This window comes from Felis catus, chromosome A1 (assembly GCF_018350175.1).
Source record: "Felis catus isolate Fca126 chromosome A1, F.catus_Fca126_mat1.0, whole genome shotgun sequence".
Taxonomy (NCBI): domain Eukaryota; kingdom Metazoa; phylum Chordata; class Mammalia; order Carnivora; family Felidae; genus Felis; species Felis catus.
Window position 1 is genome coordinate 133,615,997 of NC_058368.1, and position 18,885 is coordinate 133,634,881.

At 40.8% G+C, this 18,885-nt stretch overlaps 1 protein-coding gene across 14 annotated transcripts in view; it reads left to right on the forward strand.

Moving 5' to 3' along the window:
* MAST4 (microtubule associated serine/threonine kinase family member 4) overlaps positions 1-18,885 on the forward strand; it is a 565,494-nt gene that overhangs the window by 238,714 nt on the left and 307,895 nt on the right. The window lies entirely within an intron of this gene.

An 18,885-nucleotide genomic window follows, 5' to 3' on the forward strand; every position in this document is an offset into this window, starting at 1 on the left:
AAAATATAAATGAGCTTCCCTCCCTAAACAGAACTCCCATCATATTCCTTTTGGCGAGTGAGGGCAGAGGTATGTGGAAAATATGGTGGGACGAAGAGTATGGTACCATCACATTTGGAATTGAAAAACAAACCTGATTGACACCCTCTTCCTCACAGGGTCATAGTGGGTGGTGTCTCCTGGTGAAAGCCCAAAGCAAGGCTGAGAGAGGATGGTTAACAAATCTTCAGTTCTTTTGTGACCCAGCTCCACCCTCCCTGCACCTTTCTGGTTCCTTTGTTCCATGGCGTGACTCCCAAGACTGGTGGAGCTGTAAGGAATTGCTTCTGCTGAAAGGTAGCATTTGTTGAAGCCATCGCTGGTTAAAGAGAACTGTAAGAACGCAAAGGCAGTAAGTAGGCATGTTTGATAGGGCTGCATAACCAGTGTGGTAATTTAGGTCACATTCTAAAAGATGAACCTAGGGTAAATGTAAATGTTGGAGTCTTATGGGCCTGAGAGATCCCAGTGTGCCTGTGTACATTTAAAATCTTCACTGAAAAATCATTTCCCCTTCACTTTGTTTTTCTTTTTTTCCCCAGTGGTCATATTTCTATTAAGTATTCCCAGAGCTGTCTGTGATTCTGTGGGAGAGCTGATTGGATTTTTAAAAATAAACAAATAGGACTACAGAAATATCTTATGAATAAGCGAGAGAACGCGCCTGCTTTTATCAGTTCTTTCTAGTTAGTGTCACGTGAAGGGGGAAAGTTCTCTCACAAAAAATGGACGTCTCACATATGTTAAGAAATGTTTAAATGTCTGTCCTGAGTTTGCACCGTGCTTACCGAGTCTCAACAGAGAGTAAGAGGAGAATGTAGACTTCCAAGTAGGCGATTTGGAAAATATTACAGAGTGTTTGGACATAAAGTTTTCCAGCTCACTGCTTCACGGACGTTTCTGCCTGTGGGAATAGCTTTTTGAATGAATGGAAGGAAAAGGCCTGATTCCTGTAAGAGTTTTTGTGGAGAAGAAAATCAGAACTCTTTTCTAAATATATACCTTATGTTTTGAGCGGGTGGAAGAGACCCTTAGGTATATTGCATTGAGCACAAAGTGCATTAATACAGCAAAGACATTTAATTATATATTTAATAGACTACTTACAGAGTCAGCAGAAATTAAACATTTATAACAAGTCGTAGTTTAAAATAAGCTAGTGAAGTTGCATAAATAGATTCACCACAAATTTTGCAAGCTTGCCTTTTCCAAGAAGGCAGGGACAGTATCTTTTTAAAGTTAATTTTATGCCCACACGATCTAGCACATAGTAAAGGCTTATTGAGTGAATATGGGTAAGAACTAGAATTAGACATCAGACACGCTCTGTCTAGACTGTATCCGTATCAGTGGTCACTTGTACTTGTGGTTGGCATGTGTATTGTGGAGCCGTAGCTGCATAACAAATCATCCCAAAACGTGACTGCTTCAAACAAACATCCTAGTTGTTGTAGGTCAGGAATTCAGATGCAGCTTAGCTGGGTGATCTGTCTCATGATCTCTCACAATAAAATCGAGGGGTTAGCTAGAGCCCCAGTTACCTCAAGGCTCCACTGAGGGAGGACCTGCCTCTAAGGTCACTCAGGTGGTGGTAGGTAAGATTAGGCTCCTTGCAGGTTGTTGGAGTGTGAGGGTCTCCATTCCTAACTGGGTGTTATTGGGGGACCGTCTCTTGCTCCTTGTTACATTGTCCTCCCCATAGGGCAGCTCACAACATGACAGCTCCCTTTCATCATAGTAAGAGAGCAAAAGAGCTAGGTTGGTAGGACGGGAGTCACAGTATTCGGTAACCTAATCTCAGAAGTCATGCCTCATCCTTTTGTCATAATCCAGTCTTCAGGAGTGAATCATTAAGCTACACACACAGAGGGAAGAGCTTACAAAATGGTATGAATGTCAGGTGCTGGGATCACTGGGAGCCATTTTAGAGGCTGCCTACCAGCATCAGAAATGGGAACCAAGTGTATCCTGGGAGCACCTCTGCAGACAGAGGCGGCCTCCCCTGTTTTATAACATGGTCATCTTCTACATGCCTTGATGTTAGCTCCTGTCACATTTACTGAGTGTGCTGAGTGTCTGTGTGTGTGTTCTCCCTTACAAGCCTGTAAGTTCCTTGATGACTAGGACCTTATCTTGTTTATTTTTGTGTCTGCAGTACATGCATTTCTGGGCACTTAAATGTTTAAAAATAGTAGAACCCATGAACTGGAGAAAATGCATGCTGAGCTGGACTAAATGGTTCTCTTAATTTGCCTTCTCCTCAGAGCAGAGCTGGATAAGGTTTTGAGGGCAGGTAGGAGGTGTGTGGAAGGAAAGCCAATCTAAGATTGCTGCAGTGGGCACTGGGAATGTCATTCTTTGGGGATCTCCTGAGGTACATGTTGAAAGAACCCCTCCTGGAATCGTCCATTTGAAGGACTCTTTAGAGGAAGGTGGAGTTTTATCAACCACCAGCTCCTGTCCCCTGTTGCTTGAAGGTTGTCCCGGAGGAATTAAGTTCCTTCTCACTCTGGACCCTACAGGCTACCAGGATTTTTGTTTTGTTTTGTTTTGTTTTGTTTTATTTTGTTTGTTTTGTTGTTTTTTTTGTTTTTTTTACAGGCTACCAGGATCTTAAAGAATGGCTGGGACAGGAGTGCCTGAGTGGCTCATTTAGTTAAGCATCTGGCTCTTGATCTTGGCTCAAATTGTTATCTCACGGTTTGTGGGTTTGAGCCCTGCATCAGTCTCTGCCCTGACAGCATGGAGCCTGCTTGGGATTCTTTCTCCCTGTCTCTCTGTTCCTCCCCAGCTCGCGCATGTGCACACTCTCTCGCTCAAAAAAATAAATAAACTTGGGGCGCCTGGGTGGCGCAGTCGGTTAGGCGTCCGACTTCAGCCAGGTCACAATCTCGCGGTCCGTGAGTTCGAGCCCCGCGTCGGGCTCTGGGCTGATGGCTCGGAGCCTGGAGCCTGTTTCCGATTCTGTGTCTCCCTCTCTCTCTGCCCCTCCCCCGTTCATGCTCTGTCTCTCTCTGTCCCAAAAAAAATAAATAAAAACGTTGAAAAAAAAAATAAACTTAAAAAAATTTTTAAAAGATGGAAAGAATGGATGGGACAGAATTAGAAGGGTACACAATATGTATGTTTGAGATGAATGCTGTTAGCATTGGGTTAGTCTGAGCTGGCTGTAATCCCCACCACAGCAGAGACTAAAGTCAGAAGAGATGTAGGGGGACTCAGAGGGACACGACACAGGCCAGCTGTGGTGTCTCCTCCATGTACAATGGGGGACTGAAGCCTGGTAACAAGTAGGATCAGAGGTAGCCCTCAATGGTCAGGATGGGAAGGTGCAGGAAATGACTGTGTGACCCTCACCTAGAATTTAAATGGATAAATCCTTTGTGCAGTAGTTTTCTGAAATTCTATCCTATTTTATTTTACTATTTCCACTTGAACAAAAGGAGAAGATATTGATCTTGGTTTTGAAGGGTTATTAATTGCCCTCACATGTGCCAGTCAATGTCAGTGCTGTCTGGAGGAAAAGATTAGAAATTCCTGTGTGTTGTCTTTATCAGGAAGACACATACTGACTGATTGCCTTTCTGATTTTAAATCTGATTTTCTTTTTATCTGGTTACGAATCAAATACTGTGCATTGCACAAAGGCAGTCCTTATACCCATATTATCGTAGGAAGATCTTTTGATTGTGCTTTGTAGGAAATTGGAATGTCCTTGTTTTAAATACTGACCTAGACAAGAGTTACATGGCCAGTTGTTAAATGCGGTCTTTTAAAAACAAAAAGTGAAAAGTTTATAAAATACTCCAAAGGATAGAGAATGATAGAACATTCTATACTTGACATCTTGAATGAAGAAACTTTTACATTTTGTCAGTTTTTTTTTCAGATAGGAGTTAAAATAAAGGCAATTGAATGTTCTAACAAGAAAAATAAATGTTAAAATAAATATAACATGACCGAAAACTCCCTTCCCAGGACTTTGTTTCTTTATCTACCCTCCTTTCCAGAATTAACACCCCATAACCCCTCAAATTGATGTATTTTGAATTTGTTTGTATTTTCCGATACGTATTTTGCAAATTTTTTTCATTCAGATTTTTTTTGATGATCTATGTTAATTCATATAGATTTAGTTCATTCATTTTATTTTATGTTTTTTTAACATTTATTCATTTTTGAGACAGAGAGAGACAGAGCATGAATGGGGGAAGGTCAGAAAGAGAGGGAGACACAGAATCTGAACAGGCTCCAGGCTCTGAGCTGTCAGCACAGAGCCCGACGAGGGGCTCGAACTCACGGACCGTGAGATCATGACCTGAGCTGAAGTAGGACGCCCAACCGACTGAGCCACCCAGGCGCCCCTTTAGTTCATTCGTTTTAAATACTGACTAGTATTTCATCTTCAGACTATCTCACAATTTGTTTTATCCTTTCTCTTAGTAATAGATGTGTTAGTTGTTTCTAGGTTTACCATTACAAGCATGCTTCATTGGATCTCACTTTGTGGATTTCTTGCTTCCTGTATGTAAGGACTATCCAAGGGCACGTGCCTAGGAGCAAAAGTACTGGTTTCCATTATATATATATTTTCACCTTGAACAGATGCTGCTAAAAATGTTGTCAAAGTGCTTGAACCAACGCACACATCTACAGCAGATTGTGATTTCCTTTCATATTCACCAGCACCTGCTATTTTGAGACTTTTTTGACTTTTGCTTTTTTCATGGATGTAAAGTGATTATTTTGCTCTTTTTAAAAGAATTACACTAAAGAGGTTGTGTATCTTTTTATAGGTCTAGTGGCCATTTTAGGTTTCACCTTCTCTAATTTGTGGGGTCATATCTTTTGCCCATTATCATTACTTGTATTAACTCCTATATTTTGTGCATTAGGAATCTTATTTTAGTCTGCTCCTGTCTTTAACACGATGTCATTTCATCATACAGAATGCTGAAATTATAATGAAGTCCAATTTATTGATATTTTTTAATGAGTTTTTCTTTGCATACACGTTTAGGAAATATATTCCTATTCATAGATTAAAAAATAGCTCATACTTCATTTTTTCTTCCAAAATATTTATAGTTGTGTTTTGACATTAACTTTCTCATTCATCTGTTTTTTTTTTTTTTCTTTTAAGTATGGTTTGTCATATGGATTAAATTCCTATATTTTCCAGGTAGAAAATGAGTTTTAACTGTACCATTTACTGAATTAGTTTATCTTTTCTTCATTTGGTTCTCTATCTCTATTTTTACTACATTCCCATCTGTGCAGGGGCTGTTTTTGGGTTCTCTAGGCGCCCCAATCTGTTTGTTTATTCTTTGGTGAACACCACATGATTCAATTACTATGGTTTTAAAATAAAGCGTGACTTCTGTAGGGTAAGTCCTTTATTTTTGTACTACTTTTATTCAGAATGGATTTGGATTTTTTGGCTGTTTAGGCCTTGAAGTGGATTTTAGAAACAATTTGTCTAATTCCCCTAAAACAAATCTACATGGAATGTTGATTAGAATTTTAGTGACTCCTTGGGGCACCTAGGTGGCTAAGTCGGTTAAGCGTCCGGGTCTTGGTTTCGACTTAGGTCATGACCTTGCGGTTTGTGGAATCGAGTCCGGTGATGGGCCCTACGCTGACAGCACAGAGGCTGCTAGAGATTCTCTCTCCCTCTTTCTCTGTCCATCAATCACCCTTTTAATACATAAATACACTTAAAAAATAAAAGAATTCCAATGGCTCCTCAAATTAATTTGGGTACATATGAGTCTTCCCATGTATATATGACATGTGTCCCTTAATTCTGGTACTCATTTGTACCCATTAAACTGTTTTACAATTTTCACTGTATAGATCTGGTTCATCTTTTTTTGTTTTACATTTTTTTCTGTACATTTATTCTACTGATATGTAACACTGTATTAATTTAAGGGGTGCAACATAATGACTTGATACATGTATGTGTTGTGAGATGACCACCACAGTAAGTTTATTTAACATCTGTCACCTCATAGTATTTTTTTTCTTTTGATGCAAACTTGCAAGATCTAATCCCTTAGCAACTTTCAAATATACAATATTGTTGTTAACTTTGGTCACTATGCTATACCTTACAACCAGAGCTTATTTATCTTATAGCTATTAGAGCTACACCCATTTTGCCCACCCCCACAACCCCTACCTCTGACAACCGCCAAACTGTTCTATCTATGAGTTTGTTGTGGGTGTGTTTTTTTATTCCATATATAAGTTCATTATACAATATTTGTCTTTATGCCTGACTTATTTCTCTTAGCCTAATGTCCTCAAGGTCCTTCCGTGTTGTTGCAAACGGCAGGATTTCCTTCTTTTTATGGCTTAGTAATAATCCATTCCACTTTTTTTGGTTCATTCATCTGTCCCTATACCCTTAGATGGTTTCCATGTTTTGGCTATTATAAATAATAGTGAACGTGGAAAGCCCAGATATCTCTGCAAGTTAGTGATTTTGTTTTCTGTAAATATATACCCAGAAATGGAATTGCTGGGTCATATAGTAGTGCTATTTTTTTAAGTAACATTTTTTTTTTTTTTAATTTGAGGAGGGGAGAGGCAGAGAGAAGGAAAGAGAATCCTACGTAGGCTCCACGCTGTCAGCACAAAGTCTGATAGACGGCTTGGTCTCACAAACTGTGAGATCGTGATCTGAGCTGAAATGGAGAATCTGTTGCTTAACAGGCTGAGCCACCCATGTGCTCCCACTTGTGCTATTTTTAATTGCTGGGGGAACTTTCATACTGTTTTCCATAGTGGTGGCCCCAGTTTACATTCCCACCAACAGGCGCATATAGGGTCATTCTAATGAGTATGAGGTACTATCTCACTGTGGTTTTGATTTGCATTTCCTTGATAATTAGTGATGTTGAACATCTTTTCAGTTACCTTTTGGCCGCTTACATGTTATTTCATCTTTTAATAGGTGTATTTATAGATACCTCACAGCTTTTATTGCCATTGTGAAGTCTCTTTTTTCCCTTTTATGTTTTCTAGTTGGTTATTGCTGGTGTGTACAAATACTCTTTATTTTTGTATGTGATCTTGTATCTAAACTCTCTTCCGAGCTCTTTCAGTTATTCAAAAAATGATGTCTGTAGAATCTCATGATATTTTAGTAGCAACATTCTGTCAGCTGCAATTAGAATAGCTTCCCAATTATTTGCTTTCTCTTTTTCTAACTGCATTGGTGAGGACTTCTGGTACATTGTCGAATGATAGCAATATAACAATTCTTGCTTCGTTGTTGTGCAGCTGGAGAATTCTATACAACCTCTTTTTCGTAGTCTTTAATCTTTGCTTTTGCAGTCCCTGTTAGACATACATTAAAATTTCGCATTCTGCCTTCCATACTGGTAAATACCATTCTGCTCTTCGGCATTTTGGTATTCCTTAAAACTGTGCTGTGTTTAAATATCAGAATAACGGAATTGATGTTGGTGTCCTATCTTTGACCTAAGTCATAGGTCAGTGGCTTCACTGATTCTTGGTTCTCTTTCCCAGCTGCTTGGCCCTTTTTTCCCTCCTCCCTTCCCCAATCCTGGTCCCTTCCCCATAAACCCTCATCTTCCAACAACAGTAGGACCTAATTAGAGCGCTTTGTCTCGGCTAGTTTTTAATTCATTGGCATCTCTAGACTATGTTACAGTTTTCCAAGGGGGCATCTTTATCTTACCATCTATTTTTATCAAAGATAATTGGAAAGCAGTGGTGTTAGGGAATGAACTAACTGGAGCCACTAGAAGCCAGGTGAAGGCTGGTCGCTGAGCATGACATCACATGAAATTAATGATTTACAAGGAGAATATCTGTTGGTGACAGCAAGGTCCTTGACCATCTCACACCCTTCAGAGTGTGAGTGGCCTCAGTGACTGCAGGAAGAACTCTGCTCATACAGTCTGTTTCATATAGAATACTGTGCTGCATACAGCCTCTTGAAGCCAGGACATCGCTGAAATTGCGGGGCACGTTGTTTGAGGCTGTTCTAAATAGAACTGGACTTTCGTAGAGCCGTAAGGTTTTAGTTTTAGTAGGTGTTTGTGTGTCCTTTATAAAATGTCTCAGACTCCTTGAAGTCACTGAACGTAAAAAGCCAAACTGATTAATCAGTACTGCTTTGAATAAGTGGTTTGATACATCTGGTTACGATTGGTTGTGATCAGTGAGAGGTTCTTTGGGTGGGGAATAGTGATAGAAAGCGCAGACCCTGTGGCCCATCTGTCTGGCTTTGACTCCCAGCACCACTTCTTAGCAGGTCTCTATGACCTCAGGCATGTTATTCAACCTCTTTATACCTTATTTTCTCCTCTGTAAAGTGGGGATTATCGCATTGTCCAAATCATGAAGCTGTTATGAGGATTAAAGTAGTTAATACATGTCATCTACAAAAGAGCCTTGCACACAGTGAGTGTTACATAAAACTATTAACTACTTAAAAACTCAGGTTCAGGAAAATACTTATTCTCCACCATGGTACTTGCACTTTGAGACAATAAAATATGCTGTGCTGGTTTTTCTGTGGTTGTGGTTACACAAGAAGAGAGGCTGACGTTTGGACAACTGTTGCTCGTGGCTCTAAGTCATGGGATAGATACCCTTGTTCCTTCAGGAGTGCTTGAGCAGATAAATACTCCTCTGGGATTAAGTGTTAAGGAGTTAAAGACAAAAGTCTTACAATGTTTCCTTAAATATCTGTTTCAGCTGCATAAGATTAGCACATTTTTCTTGGCAAAGACCACCTTTTCCTTTCCTTGCTGGAATATTTTTTTTTTTCTTCAGTGGCCTTTAGTGTTTTTCTTCCCAAACACTTCCTCTGAGGCTTCTATGTTTCTGTCATCTGCCCTCATTCTTTTCCCCGGGCACTTCCCTCCCACTGGTTCCCATCCTCTGACTTAAATAAAATAAAATAAAGACAAACAAACAAAACACACACGCGTGCGCGCACACACACACAAACTTGTTCATTGATTGTTTAGCATGTTTCCTTCCTATTTTGGATTCCCGTGGGTGTCTGGGACAATTAGAGTGGAAATGCCCTGGCAGCATGGGAAAGTCAGTGTGTCCCTGTGGATAGACGTGGCTCTTATAATGCAGGCAGGACATGTGACTGATGGGGTAACAAGAAACAGTGCCTGAGTCTGGTGCACTGAAAGCAGGCTAGGAAGCCATCTGCTTCTGTTCTCTAGTCACTGCTCAGTATTTTCAAAGAGGTTAGTTAGCTCAGGATCTGCCTTACACTTACATCCCTGGAGGTATGAATTGTATGCTTTTGCTTTAAGTGAGGACATTGGTGGTCTCCCCAAAGCCTGGAACTCCAGGGTCTAAGCTTTAGGGCTGTATTTATTCACACATGGAGAAAGTGCTCAAAATCCTCAATCAGTGACATCAAGTTTATAACTAGGAGTGAGCTGCTCTAGAAACCAGCGCTTGACCGGGGCCCTCTCTGTACCTTCAGTGGCCCATATTTATTGTTTACTCATGCCAGGCCTGTGCTGAATACGTTCGCTCTGTTACTTTATCTCACACCCTATGGACGCAGCTCTTGTCCCCATCTTACAGATGCAGACACGTGTGGGTCTTCAGACCTTTTTCAGTGTGACAGAGTGCCTTTCACATATGCTGTGTGCACCTCAGAGAGCAGCATGGAACTACTAGTAAAGAATCCAAAATGCATTTTTTTTTTTTACGTTCTCCAGATAAAAGTAGGTTTTGGTTAACAGAGTGGAAGAGGGAATGGCAGCGACGTGACCTGAACTTGAGGATCGTTACATTTGTACCTGTTTAAAAGTTCATGTCTCCTAAGCATCCAGAGCCTTATTAATGAGAGCGAGTGACAAGATGACCTTTTATTCATATCCCCACTCAAGGACCCACAGCGAGTGTGCTTGTGGTAAAAGACACTGTTGTCACTGTGTTATGGGTTAGCAGTGTTAGATCAGGTGTTCGGTACCGTAATTATGATCCACATGTGTATGTAGGCCCTTAATCTGTTTGACATATGAATGTTTGAGATAAGCAACTGCCAGGTGAGAGAGAGGTCAGTTACACACCATCCTACCTCAGTCTGCAAAACCAGGCTGCTTTGTCCTTCCTGGGCCCTTGGCCATCCTCTCCACACCTGCTAGAACAGATGAAATAAATCCAAACAGCTTCGAGGAGTCTAGTACATCCTCCTGCTTAATTTAAACCCCAATCAAGTGTAATTATCAGAGCCGTATTACTTGCTGGCAATAATTTGCTTTGGGTACAACTCAGAGCTATGTTGAAAATTTTATTTTGCCTTCAGAAAATTGGTTTACCTTAAAAATTTCCCCCCAGATTTCCCCGTGGGAAGCTGGTTCTCTTAATTTAGGTATCTTGTAATTTTTCTCATAAAAAAATGTGTGGCATGTGATATCATTAGGTTTTTTTTTCTAAATTGAAGAGACTTAAGTGGGTTGACATATGTGCTGCAATATAATTGTGCTGTGTTTTTGGAGCTCAAGACAGTAATTACATCCATAAACTTATTGTCTATGGTAAAATATGTTAACTGGTCGTTGACATAAAATTCATTAATTCGAATCAATATATAATGTTCTGAAAAGCTCTAACAAAGGATCATTGACTGATGGGTAGAATACAGTCAGAGACCCAAACATTTCTCTATGAACTGCTGTAAACATAAACATTTCTAAATAGCAAGTCAATATTGGGATTCCCGAAACACACATATCATGAAGCCTACAAGAGATTTGAACTATGACATGAGCCCATGAACTGAATTTGCTTGTTTTTAAACAGGTTGCCTGTATATTTTTGATCTGTACAATATTGAGCTGACACTCTGAGAGGATCTCAGAATTTCAAACCTCCTGCCTAGTCACAAGTGTGGATGCTGAGGTCCAGCAGGGCTGAGTGACCAAGGGCCCACTTCTGTGCTTGTAGGAGACTGACCCTCAGGTCTGCATTTCCCACTGGACCTCAGAGTGCCAAAGCTCCCTCTTCATAGCATCTTAGATTCAGTACAGACTGACTTTTGTCCTTTCCTAATGTTCACTAACTTTAAAAGGCAAAAACTTTAAAAGTGTACTTGGGCTGGGAAATGATGTTGAACTTCCTTAGGAATCCAATCCCAGGATTTTTCTTTTGACTGGAGACTGCAGACCTAAGAAAATCATGTTAATGTAAAACCTTGACAAAAGCACAGTGCCCATCATTAGATACATGGTGCTTTACGGATAATACCTAATTTATCCCTTCAGTATTTCTGGGAAGCAAGAGCCAGAAGAGAGAGAAGGAGCACATGGCTTCTCAGCTCAAATAGTTGGCCTCTATTCCCTTTAAACAACCGGGCATTCCCATAGTGCTTCAGTGCTAATGCATGTACCATATTCGGTTCAGTAATGGCAATTTTTTTATGGGTAGTAGTCTTTTTTCTTTTTTAATTCCAGTACAGTTAACATGGAGTGTTACATTAGTTTAGGTGTTCAGTATAGTGATTCAGCAGTTCTATACATTCCTTATTGCTCATCAGAATAAGTGTACTCTTTGTTGATTTCCTTTCCCTGTTTCACCCATCCCCCGCTCCCCCCTACTCATGTCCCCTCTAGTAACCATCAGTTTGTCCTTTATAGTTAAGAGTCTGTTTTTTGGTTTGTCTCCTTTTTCTCTGTTCTTTTGTTTTGTGTTTTAAATCCCACCTGTGCGTGAAATCATATGGTATTTGTCTTTCTCTGAGTGACATTTCACTAAGCATTATGCTCTCTAGTTCTATCCATTTGTTGTAAATGGCAAGATTTTATTCTTTTTTATGGCAGAGTAATATTCCATTGTGTGTGTTCCATTGTGTGTATAGACACACACACACACACACACACACACACACACACACACACACACAAATACATACCACATCTTTATCCATTCATCTATCACTGGACACTTGGGCTGCTTCCAGAATCTCATTATTGTAGATAATGTTGCCATAATCATAGGGGTACATATATCTTTTCACGTTAATGTTTTTCTTTGGGTAGTTACCCAATAGTGAAATTACTGGATCATATGGTAATTCTCTTTTTAATTTTTTGAGGAAACTCAATACTGTTGTCCACAGTGGCTGCACCGGTTTGTGTTCCCACCAGCAGTGCGCGAGGGAGTGTTGAGTTGCAGAAGTTCTTTATATATTCTGGATACCAACCTTTCATTGGGATATTACTTAGAAAGGGAGATTTTAATGGTGGAACAACACATGCTGTTGAAGAGAGTGGACTGGGCGGAGAAAAGAGAAACGAAGCAGTCCCTGTGCTCGCTGGTGCTAACTTTGGATTATAGCTTCTCTTTGACCCCCAAGTCAGTTTGTACCTCTCCCCCTTCCTCCATCATCTCCCTCCCCCGCCTTCTTTGTCCCCACTCTGCCTTTCTCTCCACCCACTTCTCTTCTTTTTACCTCCTCTCTCTTCTCCCTCCCTCCCACCATCCCTCTCTCCCTCTCCATTTTCCCTCCTTCTTCCTTTCTTCTCATCTCCCTCTACCCATCTCCTCTGCAGACTTGCATCACAGGGCTCCATGCCCATTGGTGTCAGGTTGGGGTAGGCCCAATGAACAGGAACTTGGAAGCAAGGAGGGAGACTGAAGAATATGATAGAAGTCATTCTCTGGCTCCCTTCCCGTGGCATTAGCCCAGGCTGGCTGAATGCTCTTCTGAAAAGTAAGGGCACTTGTCAGTGACCCTCTATACCCAGCTCTGTCTTACACATTCTAGAAGCAGCTCTGTTCCTTTGCCTGTTCTGGCCCAGTGGTGATGAAGCAGCGCTACTGCTTTTACTTATTTGTAAGTAATTCCACTGTAAGTTTTTTCTTCACACCACCCAGTCTGAGTTCTGCATTCCGTTTGCTGCAGGAAGCCTGGCTGAAACATTGGGTATGAACCAACGGGTATACTTGCGCATCATGTGTGTAAATGTGCTTCATTTATTGGTACGATAATTATTTATCTAGCCTCCACCCAGTGCCAGGCAGAGAATACATGAGTCCAAACTCCTGGCCTTGTGGAGCTTATAGGAAATAAAAGATGAGCACATACATGTACAACATAATGTCACAGCGTAGTGATTGTTAGGAAGTAAAGGAGGAGAAGGAGAAAGGGAGTGTTGATAGGGGGCTGTCTTAGGGGAGGGGACTGTGAGCTTTCCTGAATGCAGTGAATGGGCATGCTTTGCACACATACTCCTAGGAATGTTTTTTAGTGAAGAATCACAGGGAACCTGAGTTGAGAATCTGCTTGAAGAGCTCTAGAAACAGCACAGAGACTAGTGTGACCGGAGTGGAGTGAGAGATGCAGTAGGTTGGGGAGCATAGGATCCAAACAAGTCCTAGCACTGGGCTCGTCAGGGCTTTGGAGGCCCTGGAAGGACTTGGTTGAGTAGAAGGGAAATATACTGGAGAGTTTGGAGGAAGGGAATATTGCATATGTTTTACAGGGTGGTTTTGTCTCCCTCTGGGAGAGTAGACTTCTAGAGACAGCAAAAGTAGCAGAAGGAATGTGAGATATTGGCGGAGTCTGGATGACTCGGATGGTGGTATGCATTGAATTGTGTCTGCCCCCAAATAGGTTGAAGTCCTAACCGTGTATTTCAGAATGTGATGTTATTTGGAGATAGGGTCTTTACAGAGGTATTCAAGTTAAATGGAAGATGTTAGGGTGATCCCTAATCCAGTGTAACTGGTGTCCTTATAATAAGGGGAAACTTGGAGACAGAGGCAGACCTGCCTGAAGAAAAGATAGTGTTAAAAGACACAGGGAGAGGAGGGCCATCTAGAGGCCAAAGAGACAGGCTTGGACAGATCCTTCCCTCACAGCACTCAGAAGGAAACACCCTGATTGACCTCTTGATCTTAGACTTCTGGCCTCCAGAACTATGAGAAAGTGTTGTTTAAGCTACCCAGTGTATGGTATTTTCTTGTGGCAGCCCTCGCAAACAATACAGGTAAGTGGCTTGGATGAGGTAGATAATGGTAAAAGTAAGAAAGGTTGAGTTTGAAATGTATTATGCAGTTAAAACGGATAGGATTTGCTGACAGATTAAATATGGGTGAGTGTGTGTGTGTGGGGGGGGGGGGGAGGGTTGGTCTCTGGCCCAGGAGATCTGAGAGTAAGAATGAGGCAGTAAGGTTGACCCGAGGTTGTTGGTTAGAGCAGTTGGGCAAATGTTGGAGGTGAGGAAGGCTGCAGATGAGGTGCACTGAGGAGGACAGATTTTGGGGACAGAGGTCAAGAATTGGTCATGGACTCGTCAAGTGTGCAATCCCTGCTTGATGTCTCAGAGTAGCAGTTGGGGTTCACGGGGAGATGTTAAGGCAGAGTCATAAACACCAGTTTAGGGTCACCACCCACTCTGCCTCCAAATAACCATCACAGCAGCACCTGGGCTGCTCACTGCCACCACAGGTTTTGTGGACACCCCTGGTGGCACACAGATGACTGCTGTCAGTACGCAGATATTTTTATGTTGTATTTAATATATTTATCTTAATATACATTAGAAAAAATGATGGGGCACCTGGGTGGCTCAGTCACTCAAGCATCCTACTTTGGCTCAGGTCATGATCTCACTATTCACAAGTTCGAGCCCCGTGTCAGACTCTGTGCTGACAGCTTGGAGCCCGGAGCCTGCTTTGGATTCTGTGTCTCCGTCTCTCTCTGCCCCTCCCCGCCTTGCACTCTGTCTCTCTCTCTCAAAAATGATTAAACGTTGAACGTTGAAGAACACTTTTTTTTTTTGAGAGATGAGGAGGGGCAGAGAGACAGAGAGACACAGAATCCAAAGCAGGCTCCAGGCTCCTAGCTGTCAGCTCAAAGCCCGACGCGGGACTCGAACTCACGAGCTGTGAAATCATGACCTGAGCTGAAGTCAGACATTCAACTGACTGAGCCACCCAGGCACCCCTGAAAAGAAATTCTTAAGAAAAAAAGTAACTAGCGGTATAAAGCCAAAATTTCAAGATAGTATGACTTAGACCATTGTCAAAAATGGAAATATTTCATTTTTTTTTAATGGAGCCATCTTTCAAAGTAATTAAAAGAGTAGCATGTACAGTAGATGTAATAGACATCGTGCATGGGAAAAATTACTAAGTGAATGATTGGAGTTTGGGACACAACCTAAAGTGCTGGGGTCTAAAGATTCCCATCTCATCGCCATCTGAGTACCAAGTCCTTGGTGTGGTTTTGACCATACATCAAACCATCTGATTTGGTAGCTAGGGACCAGCATTTGTTTAAAAAGAAACTACACTAGATAAGAAAATAGAGTGCCTTGCTGGCAGTGTTGTCATGGACTGTTGCGTGACATGAAATGTATTTCTCACTGAGCATCGCAGTGGAAAAAGTCAGAAAGCCCCTGTGTGAGGGTTTGCTTTCACAGGTGGGAGTATCCCTTCCTTTACCCCATTTTGGCTCACCTGCTCTTGACAAGATTACTCCCCATCTTCACAAGGCAATTAATTAAGGAGGTTTTCATAAATTATAGTGGGATTAGTTCTATGTGTTTCAGAATCCTACCATGTCGTAATCAAAAATGTGTTTTCGCTTCCAAATGGTACATTTCTTGCATTACATGTTCATTTGGGTTTTTGATCCTTATTTTGATATGCTTATAATTGTTAAATGTCCTGAGCTTGTGAATTCTTTCACTCCATTTGTTCTTGGGGAGTTTCTTGACTTTGCATGGGCTGGATTACTTTGTAGACATGCAGGGGCTCCTTCGCCAGCACCTGTTGGCTGTAACTTCACTGTATTTTGGTGGACTGTTTAGTGAGCGCTTCAGATGGGAGTGAAATCTATTCATCACAGACAAAAGGATGTGTCCGAGTTCAGTGAAAAAGTTTATTAGCTGAACATGCACGTGATTCTTTCCAAAATGAAAATTGTTTTGGACGGACTTGTAAGAAGTCGTCTGGGAGCCCTTCACACAATTATGTCTATTGTGTTTGTTTTCTTATATTAAAATATCTAGTCTAGAAATGGCCCATGGTACATTCTTGTTTTTACAATAATGGGGCTAATGCCAAAATTACAGATATGCTTGGTTTAAAGTTTTTCTTGTGGCTCTAATTTTGAGATACAGGATCTTATACCTGGCTTAAAGAACTAGTGATTTTAGTCATCTGATGTCAGGTACTAAATTCACTGGGCACCTATTATTTCATGCCTGATAAATTGTTTTCCACAGAGCATTCTTGTAAGTGTGTTTGTGTGATGCAAATTAGGCTAAAGTACTATGCCATCAGATCTGTAATGTTCAGGGAACAATAATTTCTTTAAAAAGTATGATCTGCAGTGTTAAGGGATGTTTATAATTTCTAAAATGACTTACTTAACAGGAGAAGCCTTGATGAAAGCATTTAGCATGGAGATGAAATGTGTCTCATTAAGTTTCCAGATTATGCACATGTCAACACTTCCTTTGTCATTTTTTAATAGTTTATTTACATAACCGTGGGCTGCTACTTTTATTAGTGGTGGTTATCACAGCAAAAGGATTTTGGTTAAGTTGACCTAAGCAGTATAATGTTTCCACAAAACTGATGGTGAGGTTTCTACCCCTCCTTCTCCCGCCCCCTTCCCTTGCAGTAAAGAACCCCTATTTACATATGTAAATTAAGCTGCTCGGCGGAGAGCCCTGTGGGCCACCCAGGTCCAATCTGTTATTTTGCTGATGTTGATGGAATTAGCCAGGAGGTAAATGCTACCCGGAGACTGATGTCTCAGTCTGGAATGACAGATAACAGAGTGTGAAGGCCGTCATTTAGGAGGAAAAATGACTTGTTGGGACTCAAAGTTTGGAAAAAGAAAAGTCACAAATTTTGTCTTTAATGTTGGCCTGAATGATAGAATTCACTGTTTTCCTTGAACATGGAAAACTATACTTAGAATTTTTTTTAATATATATATAGGATGTTGGTTTCCTGTATTACTGTTAATAAGAGCCCTGTTTACTTTTTTTAAAATGTCAAGTATTTCATAATTGACTTTATATAACTGCCTGTACTCAAAGACGTGTTGTTTGTATTTCCCCTGGATGTGTCAGGGAATCTGGCCCGTAACAAGACTGGAAAATGGGAAAGAACAAGCTTTTAAATTAAGGTCTCCATAAAGTGAAGAAACAGGCATGTCTAGCTTCTAATGAATTACATTCTTCTCAAAAGGTTTTATCCAAGACATGGCAATGCACATCTTTCCACAAGGCCTCAGTGTCATCAAACTAATTGCGGAATATTTGAGTAACTGACCACCACTACCTTCCCCCCCCCCAACCCCCGCCCCATGATAGAATACACTGTGACTCTTCTATTGCAAATTAAGATTAGTTTAAGATAGGAGTCACATGGAGAAAAACTTGGTGCGAGCTGGGCACATTTCCTTTATTTTCACTCCATATGCGATTCATTAAAATGACATCAATCCTCCAGGCTGTTCTTTGGTTTCTATTAAGATGTATTACTAGAATCTGTATAAATGTATTGATTATTTCATACACATATTTGTTCACTGCAAGCAGACTGTTGTCACAGATTCATTGCACTTGATGATAAATGAGATAAAATGGAAACCAGGTTTCGAAAACCCACCTATACCCTCCCCTTCCCCGCCCCCCCCTTGAAGGATGTGGTTACTCTCTTTAAACCCTTCCACAGGGGAGGGAGTTTAAGATTCAGATTCTAGTTTTAATATCAACATCTGCCCCCTGCTGAGTTCATGGTGCAATTAGCTAATTAAAAAAAAATAACATTTTCACCTTGCAGTCAAGAGAAGAGCAATAAACCACGGGCCTAGGATTTAGTTAATTTGCACATTGACTGTAATTGTATATTTAACGCCAAGATTAATTTTTTTTCCTGATGAGTGGAAGCCTGGCACTGTGCATTGGAACTCTTAAATCAGTTGTCATCGTTCCTTAGGGAGGTTAATAAGGGCACATAGATCTCCAGATATATTAATGAGGATATTTATTTATTTTTATCTAATGACTTCTTTTAGGGAGAAAAACCATTACACTACTTTCTGATAAACCATTAAATTTAAAGGAGAATTTTCAAACCCAACTAAATAATCACGTGATTTAAAAAACTTAAAACTATCTCCCCTGTGAAACCGTTGATTCCTTATGGTGGGAAATCATATTCGGGTTTTGTTTGTTCGTTTGTTTTTGTTTTGCTAAATATTCAGTGGATTAATGAGCATCATTTTTGTTGTTAAACCTTCGGTATATTTTCTAGGTCAGCTGAGATTCAAAACTATTTCCTTGGACTCCTTGAGAACAGGGTAGGGAAAGAATGCATGTTGGCAGGGCAGTGACTAGGAAAACCACAATCCTGACTTGCAGTGTGCTACTTAATGACATTTCCTTTCTGAAAGGTAAGCATTCTACTTTGGACACTGGAAATAGTGATTGTTGGCATTTCAAGGGGCTATGATTGATCCATATGTTAAAAGTAATTGAGCTGTTACTCCTAGAAGAAAAAGAATTCATAAGTATTGTAATATAGATACTGCCTTCTCACCTAAGTAGGTCTTCTACTGGGATCTGTCAATAGGTCGGAGACAATGCTAACATTCATATGAGGGGCGTTTTGCTCCCTTCCTAGTCCCTCAGTTGAAACCGGGGCTTTAAGCCCAGGGAGTCTTTGAGACCTTCTCTCTCTGTTGCTTTGATCTCATCATCACTTCAGTTGATGCTCACAGTGGATCGTGTTTGCTGCTTAAATTCCTGAAAGAATGGAGATGTGAAACTCTATACAGTTTATGTGGACCCCGATCCTAATTTT